Source organism: Amyelois transitella, chromosome 8 (assembly GCF_032362555.1).
Source record: "Amyelois transitella isolate CPQ chromosome 8, ilAmyTran1.1, whole genome shotgun sequence".
NCBI lineage: Eukaryota > Metazoa > Arthropoda > Insecta > Lepidoptera > Pyralidae > Amyelois > Amyelois transitella.
The window spans coordinates 227,090-237,653 of record NC_083511.1 but is presented as its reverse complement, the minus strand read 5'-3'; the positions used below and the strand labels follow the sequence as shown (position 1 = coordinate 237,653).

General features: G+C 34.6%; 1 protein-coding gene across 1 annotated transcript in view; it reads right to left on the bottom strand.

The window, feature by feature from the left end:
- Positions 1 to 10,564, bottom strand: part of LOC106140826 (uncharacterized) — a 346,955-nt gene that overhangs the window by 304,873 nt on the left and 31,518 nt on the right. The window lies entirely within an intron of this gene.

Below are 10,564 nucleotides of genomic sequence, written 5' to 3'. Positions count from 1 at the left end.
GACAGACAGAAACTTTGTAACTTAAGACTTCTGACAAAGCCACTAAGTAGTATCTTATTGGACAGATAAACTATTGATTTCACAAATAATTGTTATTCAATTAGTTTTTATTTTTCTTGATAGAGTTTGAATTATTGATGATAAAACCTTTAGAGAATGCAAACACATTTTTATAGAAATGTTAAAATTTAAAATGGTAGCACGCCCATACCTTTGGTTACAAAAACTCTGTTACGAACAAAGTGACAATGATTTATCAGCAATTAATATATTTTAATACAGTGACCTTCCTTAAATCCTCTTACTATTTGGCAATGACATATTGCAATAACTAGATTATATAAATAACAGTAATTCAGCTATATTTCGTCATAATCCCCAATAATCCTTAGAGATACGGCTCGAGATAAGATCGATTTTATACGTGTCGTCTCGACATGAATGAATCGGTAGAAATGACCAAAGGTCTTCTTACAATCGCCAGATAAAGAGAACTTATCATTTTTGTACGGGGTGCGAGTGGGAAAAAGAGTACATGTATACTTATGGAGGTCAGTGTACTTAGAACTAAAACGTTCTCTGTGGGGCATGAGTTTAAATAATATTAGAAAAAAAATCACAATTTGTATTGGAAGTCTTATATTTATATGATTTTTAATATATTTCAGACATAACTCTCAAATTTGATGTAAATAAAAATAGACACCTCTATAATATCTTTTATTGGGGGTTTCTCAGTCTGAAAATATTGTTGATAATATAATAACTTGCCAATGAGGCTCTCTTGAAATCAATTATATAACTTTTTATTAAGGATAATTCAGACTTAACCTACGAAACCTTATGTTACCAATTAAGTTATTAGTGAATCAGTCAATCATAAAGCTGTGACATCTATCATATCTAGTTTACACGAGCTAAGTTAAGTAACTGTCAACTATTACTTGTCTCGACGCGTCTAAGTTCGCGAGAACGCAGCATTTCTTAGCACAACCGCTTAGCAAGTCTTCATCGTAGTTATGTCTATGCGACTGAAACATATACTTAGGTATGATGCCTCGGAATTGATGTAGGCAGTTTATTTCTTATCTGTTATACTTGTATACTAGCCAGTGGTAATTTTAAGATGAAAATAGCGGAGTAGTGAGTCTTGTGTCTATTTTTTTGTGTGAGTTTGCCACTCTGAAGTTGACACAGGGACCGTTCAAATTTCACCTCTCTTTTGTGAATATATCCACTTGGAGCACATCTATTGCTGTTGTTCAACAAACATAAGTTTTGTGACAGGTGATAAATCTGCTGTGGATTGTAAAGCTATAATTTGCTTCTGTCGTTAATCTAAGAGATGGGTGCTTTTTGGTAACGATCGTAAGAGGCACATTGCGTAAAGGTACTGAGTTGTCCTTTAGTAGATTTTACCATGACAGTTTACTTTTAGCTTTTAAATGAAAAAAGAGCGTTTACCATATGAATTACCGAGATATTTCAGACCCTTTGATTACGACATTAGCCACCTCACGATAGTAAGTACCGCTCACTCTTACTCGACTAGGTCCCTGGTCACTTCGCTCGTTCAATGATTAGTGAGAACTTAGCAACAAGTAGTCAGGTCTGACATACGACCCTGACCATGTAGCACCTAGATTTGTATTTTAACTTTACTATGTGACGCAATGGCAGGGATATTAAAAAAAAGTTAATATTATAACGTTGAGTTACATTAATTGATCAAAGATCGTATCAAACCCTGTCTTAAAATAAATGTGATAAGTTATTTTTAACTAAATTTAACCATTTTACAACCGTTAGTTAAAATCCCTGTCGGTGTTTCTTATTGGATCGTTCTAATACTATACAAGACAATAGTAGATTTATTTGTACGATTGGTTTCGTATGAAGTGTATTATCGATGTAGACTTACGTTATAAGCTCATCTTCGACATTAGTTGAATGCATACTATTTGTAATTAAGTATTTACGTTAAAATAAATGTGACGCATGTCGTTGCAGCATGCGTCACAGCGTATTGACTTGTGATCGTATTCAACAGAAAATGTATTATTTACGAATAGTATAATGCAACGCGAAAGTTTAAAATCAGAAAATTTCTTGTATAATATGTCGCTCTCAATTGTAAAATATCTGAGATAAAAAGTGTAATTGGTCAACGATAAGTCTTGTTTCGCTTAGTAATTACGAAGAAATATCTACCTATGTATATAGAGAAGATGCCGACTAGTGACTGATAGGTCAATGCCAAGTTGAAACTACAGTTTATGAACAGCTGAACTTTGGTTTCTTTGGGGACCAAAGAAGATCATTAATAAAGGAATTATGCATACCAAGTCACAGAGTGAAGCTATCAATGGTATACAATAGTTTTAAATATACCCATACACCCAGCCAATTAAACAAGCTATTGAATGTCATGTACATTTGTAATTTACACTTATAATATGTTATTTAAACGATTGTATATACTACCAACCCCAGAATGTATATATATGTGCAGAATTGTTATCGATTTGAAAATATTTATTCAGTTGGTTTTGTGAGTGTATCGCTAAGTTTAACGAAACTACCTCTAGAGCTGTCACATCGCTTTGTGTATCAATATTATTATGAATTTTAACCAAGACATCGACTTTAGGACATTAATGTATTTATATACAGTATTGGTATGGGATTTTTTTATTGTGATCAAAATATTGACACGTCTATAGAAAATGTCCCATTCATTTTAAAAACATTCTTATGTATGAGTGCAGGAATAAACTATTTTAGATAATAGTTTTCCTTACATCATGTTTTATTGTAGTCTTTTGTGAACTCTGAATTTCTCGATTAGGTACAGTCACAAGTATAAACCTTTATGAATAAAGGCCATTTTTGTGTAACAAATTTTGCTCAATGCTGGTTGAGGGTTAAATTGTAAAGACGAAAGAAAATAAATTTCCTAAAGACAGGGCGTTAACTTGAGGGTGTTTAAAAGGCGATAATTTTTCCGTTGAACGCCATTTTGTAATGTAACTGCTTGTGACTGTACCGAGTGGCATACATACAATTAGACAAATTATAACGTAGCAGACACCATATTTAACATAATTTTAAGCATGCAAATGGCAGATATGGCCAAGTCATGTTTCCTGACTATTGTATGTGACACTGCCGAATCGCAATTATAATGTTATTACTAGTGTGTTGTTGTCGGTTGTACTTTTAATATTTTGTTATCGCTAACATTTTCTCTGTTTTCCTTGTTATAAATTTCGGTTCCATGTTTTTTTTGTACGATTTATTTCATTATGATCACCTGTGGGTAATATAAATAGTGAATATAGTAGGTTCAAATAATAATTTGTTGAAGGTAAAGATAATCACTGAAATTTTTGAGGTGATCAGCAGTGCTCTTTGTTTACCTTAGATTTGGTTTGACAAAAATTACTTATGTAATAAAACTTTTAAAAATATACACGGAAACAATGTGGGATAAACCGTTTTATGTATACGAAATTGTAGTTACCGTGGCTGTTAAGCGTGTTTTGTGTTATCTAAGTATCTACTAAGTTTTGTTTTGAATATTGCCACCGTCAATAATGGTAGAAACGTTGCACAGAAATAAAATATTTTATTCATTTATATATGAATTTAAAGACAGCGCTTTACGAATCGTAGATATCAATAATTTATGATGACAGTTATGGTTTTTCTATGTAGTCTGGTATATAATCAAGGAAATCGGAATAAGACATATTGTGTCTGGAATAAAAGGAATGACGTGTGTCGTCTTGCAACGCATATAGTTTTCTGCGCAGTTGTAAATCAGTAAAAAAAATTGAAGAATTTAAAATACTTACAATTTCTATAATGTTTTTATTTTTACGAATTCTATGTTAAAAATAATGTTTATTGTTGTGAGTGGTGGGGGGCAGGAAGGGGGGGGGGGGGAGGTAACACGCCGGTGCTCGTGTCATATCTAGCTAGTCTGGATCTCACCTCATATTGTTATTATTGTTCATGTAGATAAATATTATGTTCACGAAATAATATTATTTAGTTTATATCAACTTAATGGCTGTGCGGATGTAAACCTTAAGTACACATTTAGTTGCAGGTGTAATTTGAATTTGAAGTTTAAAATTCATAAATTGATTGGTCTTAGACGCACGCTTAATCTTTTTTCGTGAGAATTCACTTACTGGAGGATTCTTTTGGATGTGAGCCCCAGTTTTTCAGCTTAGATACATAAATGTATGTTAAATTTCCTAAAAACATATTTCTGCTTTTATTTCCAAATAACACATTGAAATCTAATGAATAATTGGAAATGTAAGTAATAAAAATATTGTATGAAATTATACGCTGACATCGCATCGGCAATGATGGATTTTCTATACACACAAATAGACAGATTACTCTGTTAATTTTTCCACAATTTTAATGGACACATGAACAATAAACTTTCAAAGGATTGCGCATGGCGTTAAGTTGATGTGAACTATGCGATAGATTAAGTTAACTTAAGAATTGTTATCAAATTTATTATAATAGTATGGCGGTTGATCAAAAAGGTTCGGTGTCGGATGGTGTGGTTGCCCTTTTCGGTATTCATCTTGTAAAATATAACTTGCCAGTAGTATTTCAGCTCACGAAAAAACTCTGCGTTCAAATCGGTACTTTAAGATTTAACACTCATACATCAGTATTCAAATATAGCTCTTAAAGTCATATTGTGATAATACATTTTGCTGTAGTGGACTTTTGTGGTCTCTTCTTTATTGTAAATTGTTTTCAGAATATACGACATAAGAGCTATATTTGAATGCTATACTGTCATATGTAAGCCAGTCGAGCCTTAAAGTGTAAAATATAAAAAGACAAAGCAATGTCGGCAATAACGCGTAGCATATTCGAACAAATGTGAATGATATAATTATTTTATCCCGTAATTAGATGTTCGTGAAAGTGATAATGTAATATACCTGCCTTTGGTAATATAAAAAGCTATTTATCGGTAAATTTGACTGTTTTAGACAATTTTATTGGGACTTGTAAGCTATCTTGTTCAATCTGTCCCGCTCTGCCGTTCGCTACTGTGTAGTAATGAGCGAGACAGAGGTATTTAACGTACGGTTGTACATCGCATTCCTGACCAATGTATCGTTTCGGTCTGTACTGTAGTTGTAATCGTGTATGTAATGTATATCGAAATTTTCTATCGTAATTGTTTTTGGAATCACTCGTTATTGACTTGTACTTATAAAGACGTTTTAAGAGTACAGTGGACGCCGTATGACTTAAATTTTTGCTGAATATGTGTGTAAAGTTTTTTTTACTGTAATATTATTACAGAATCACGATGACAACGCTTGTTGTGTTAAAATGCGCTAATTTTTACCATGTAAGTGTTAAATCGTAATAATGTTTCTATTATTTTGTCACAGAATGCGCTAACTAATTTTCTTATTCTTTAATTATTCCGTGTTAATTCACATTATTATAAATACTTTATTAGAACCTTTTATCCAACTTTCTATATCCTTTGGTATCTTAATGTGAAACAAGTAAAATCGTGTCGCCACAAAATAAATAGTTATTTGGCGTCGTCTGTACTTATGTACGCATATGTATAGCGATTGTATAATAAAATATGAACTATATATATCATTTACCTATATGTATAATATGTTTATAAACTGTTGTGCTCCCGTGGACACTTTACGACGTAGATGTTCTGATTTGATGTTGATGTACATAAAACGTTTAAGGATATTAAAATAAATAATTATGTTACATACACAATATCTTATTGTACCTACTTTACGTTTCTAAGGGATAGGCTAATAAAATTGGATTCTTCTTGTAGGCTATGGGCTAGCATACTGTCACTTTTTTGAATCTTAATTCCATTACAAAAAGCAGATCGTGGCCTTCCGGTCTTCTCAAGACTATTGGCTCTGTCTACCCTATAAGGGATATAGACGTGGTAATATGTATGTATACTAACTTTCTATAGGGATAATACTGCAGTTGAAAAGCGTCGATGGTCCAACGGTAAAGTTCTCATCCTACCGCGGCTATGAACAAGTGACTCCCTTCATTAATTGTTCATAAGTTACGGTGCTCGAAGTGAGGGTACGCATCGTGAGGAAACCTGCACATGAACAGGGTTGTGGAGGTCAGATGGGAGTCGCGTTGTGTTTAATTTGAGTACTGTTGCTGTCCCGTTTCATATCATACTACAAAGCGAAACAGCGATAGTATTTCGCAGGATGAAAATTGGATAACATCTATAAAATGGTAGGCTTATAAACTTGGGATCCTTCTTTTAGGCGATGGGCTAGCCACCTGTCACTATTTGAATCTCAATTCTATCTTAAAGCCAAACAGCTGATCGTGGCCTATCAGTCTTTACAAGACTGTTGGCTCTGTATACCCCGCAAGGGATATAGACGTGATTATATGTATGTATTTATGTGGATAACATTAAGTAGGGAATCTATTTTCTATGTCAAGTATGTGATTGTGTCTACGTGAATTATTTTATTTAAAAAATCTTAATGACACAACTATTTGTGCATATCAGTTGTTCTACGAGGAAAACGTGACACATGTCTGAGATGAAACATTTAGATGTCCTTGTGAGGGGCATATGAAACAGTTTTGTATGCCAAAGACTCATAAACATATGTATATGTAACGCCTTTACGACTTCCCTTCAATTTCCTCAGCTTATAAACCTCAGAAATAAGGGGAATCTTATATATAAAATTCTCGTGTCACAATGTCCGATCCCATACTCCTCCGAAACTGCTTGACTTATTCTCATGAAATTTTGTAAGCATATTGAGTAGGTCTGAGAATCGGCCAACATCAATTTTTTATAACCCTTAGTGATAAGGGTTGTCCACCCTTAAAAAATGTTTTAACTAAAAAAAATTTATATGGTAACACAATGTTCGCCGGGACAGCTAGTAACTTATTATATCTTTAAATATTACCTACGAGCAGTTTTTCATTTAAATCATGAAATCCATTCGTATGTAAGTACGTTTTACTACATGACTGTTAATTAATTTAATGATATTATTAAATAGCTTCGCGTTATTATGGACATAAGTGTAGCATAGTGAGCGTTTGTTTCAGTCAGTCAATCAGTCTATTCACGCGATGCGACCTGCTAATTGCGCACACGCAGCGCAGACACGTGCTGTATAGAATGTTGGCGTTATCGCACGAATGTCGCTAGAGAATTCAGAATTATATGGAAATGGTAAGTACTTCGTAATGGTAAACGTATCGTCACAGCTAGTGGTGTTCCACAACATAACGATTTCATTTAAGATCAATTCTGCTTCTTGGTAGAGAAGGAAAAACATAGTGTGTGCCCGCTGCTTTAGTTGCGGATTGTAAAGTCTATCAAAGGAAAGGCTAATAAACTTGGGATGTTTTAGGCGATAGGCTAGCAACCTGCCACTATTTGAATTTCAATCCTATCATTAAGCCATACAGTTGGCTTTGCGTACCCCGTAAGGGATAAGACGTACTTATTATGCATATCATATTTATGCCGTATGGTTCCCGGCACCAATAAAAAAAAGAATAGGACCACTCCATCTCGTTCCCATGGATGTCGTAAAAGGCAACTGAGGGATAGGCTTATAAACTTGGGATTCTTCTTTTAGGCGATGGGCTAGCAACCCGTCACTATTTGAATCTCAATTCTATCATTAAGCCAAACAGCTGAATGTGGCCTATCAGTCTTTTCAAGACTGTTGGCTCTGTCTACCCCTTAAGGGATGAAGACGTGATCATATGTATGTATGTATCATATTTATGCATACATGTAGCTATATCAATTTAAGCGTCGGTGGTCGAATCGGTAAGGTTAAAACGCGTTATGCGCAGTGAGGCACAGGTTCAAATCCCACCTCGGCCATGTACAAATGACTATTTACAAAGTTATGTACATCAGTTTGAATACTAACCGATGCTCTTGCGGTGAGGGAAAACATCGTGAGGAAACCTGCACATTCAGGCAACTGGATGTGTCATGTGTCACCAAGGATACAATACAGGTTAGGTTTACCTGTAAGGGTTCCGGAGGTCAGATGGGATTCGCTTCGTGTAACAATCGTATTCACCCAATCTAGGATCCATGGACAAATGGTGAGGATGCAACCGGGACTTAAGCCAGGAGGAAGATGTAGCTATAAGCAATCTGAGTTGTTGACGAAAGGTTATTGCAGATAAAAGCATGTGGATGAAGTAAAAAAGAGATCATGGCTAGCGAAAACATATTGTAGTCTCCGCCTGCCCTTTGCATAAAAGTTATGTAAGTATGTACCTATATTTCTTCAGCCCAATCCAATTCGTAAATAGATTTTGAAGCAGAAAAAGCATGATTTATGTTTTTTGTTGGTTTTTCTTTGCTTCTAGTCGTGGAACATTACAATCAATTCAATAAATAAAATAAAGAGTACGGATGAACCTTGCGCTATTGATCCTTGTGCAATGGATGCGAATTCTTGCATTACATATCTCCATAACTGCAGTAATGAGAATGTTTCCTCTTTGCTATAGTAAAGGTCATTCAGATATGTATATCTTGACCTTAGAGACCTACCCTAGAAGAATTAGAAAGAAAAATATACCTCTAAAAATTTAATGAACTGACTCAAAATTTAATTTATATAAGCTTTATGTACTTGCCAGTTCTCTCTCCAATTCTCTGCCAGTCGAATCTTTGCCAAACGAGTCGAATTTTATCAATCTTTAAAATTTCAACCCGTCCATATGGTCACAAACACATTTTAACGCAACGTGCCCGAATCATATCAATGTAGGTATAAGTACTTTGTCGTGTGGAAAAATTTAATTACGAAATAGGTAGATAAAAAGTCTAAGGCTTGGGATTAATAAAATGAATAGCGAAGCAATACATTCGTAAACAAAAACAAATGAAGAGACCTTATGTATTTGTGAGACAGGCCTTTATCTAACAGTGGTCTTACGGCTGAGATGATCACCTTCCTGTCGAGGCGAATTGGGGTCTTATTATGGGCCTGTATGAGAAATCGGAATTCTCTAGGCGTTCTAAAGAACTTCCAGTCGGCAATTTTTTTCACATTCACACAGAATTTTCTGCCTTTCTTATTCCGACATGGATTGTGTTAGAAACCTTCAGATACCGAACTTACAGTATTAATACCAACAATCACTCGGTAAGTTGAAATTGACCTGTTTTCCCTGTTATCGGTTCGTATCTAGATAATAAGTGGCATAATTTCTCAGGTATCGGTGTCATTGCCATCGGATTGTTTTTCAAGCAATTAAAGGATGTGCAATAGAATTTATCTATTGTACAATGATTTGATATCAATCGACGATTCCACTGACATAGGTATATTCCGGCTGAGAAAACTTTATTTTTAACTATGCGTAGCCCAAGTCCTTAGAATACAGAGATAGGCGTGGGCTAAGGGAGGATTCTCATTAATTCCCACGGTAATAGATATACATACATACATAAAATCACGCCTCTTTCCCGGAGGGGTAGGCAGAGACTACCTCTTTCCACATGCCACGATCTCTGCATACTTCCTTCGCTTCATCCACATTCATAACTCTCTTCATGCAAGCTCGGCGGTTTCGGGTACTCTTGACCTGACCCTTTACCAGGACATCCTTAATTTGATCGAGATACGTAGGTACGTATAGATATAAACGGTATTTTTCGCTTATACGGTCGCACTAGTCCCAACTAATTAGTTACTAATAAGGTATTATTAACGCAAAAGTAAATTCTTTGTTTGTATGTTTCTCTTCACTACCGAACCAATCTTCTTCAATTTCGTATTTATAATTAGGAAACTAGATATGAATAAAGGGTACTTTTAATTCCGGTAAAAACTATATGTCCCTATAGATGTTGCTTTAGATTTGCGAAAATTCCTGATTAATATGTAGGTGGCGCCTGTAAACTGTTAAGCTGCAGGTAAATAACTTCTTATTCTGTTAGCTTTTGTCCTTATCGCATCCTCCCGCGGGACATATAACAACGTTCCAGACCCCAAAGCAGCTTTTTATCGCGCGAAAAACTATCGCTGACAAGTGAACCTACTTAAATCATGTTTGTTGCAATGTAAAAAAGCTTATTTATTTAGTGTCTCTTTCGGCATCCACGGGAACAAGAAGCTTTTCTAAAGTGCCATTATCAATATCTTTGTGTATTTTCTAGTCAGTGAAATAATTTGCCTTTAATTCTAAGATTGGTTACACAAACTTGAGGTTTTAATTTCTCAACAGGTAACGTAGGAGCCAGGCATAGGTATTGTATTTAAGGATTCAATAAGTACTAAAGGAAAGTTAAAGTTTAGGAAATTACAGTTTACCTACGGTTTTTACCTACTCGATTTATTGAGTAATCCATGTGTAATTCAGAAACATTCCGCATTTAATTCACTTTCTTGAGGTGAGTAGGTACCTTCCTTTTTATGTCTGTACTGTAATAATTAAAATGTTGAAATTGCCTTATTATTTCCTTGAACTAAGAATTTGCTAT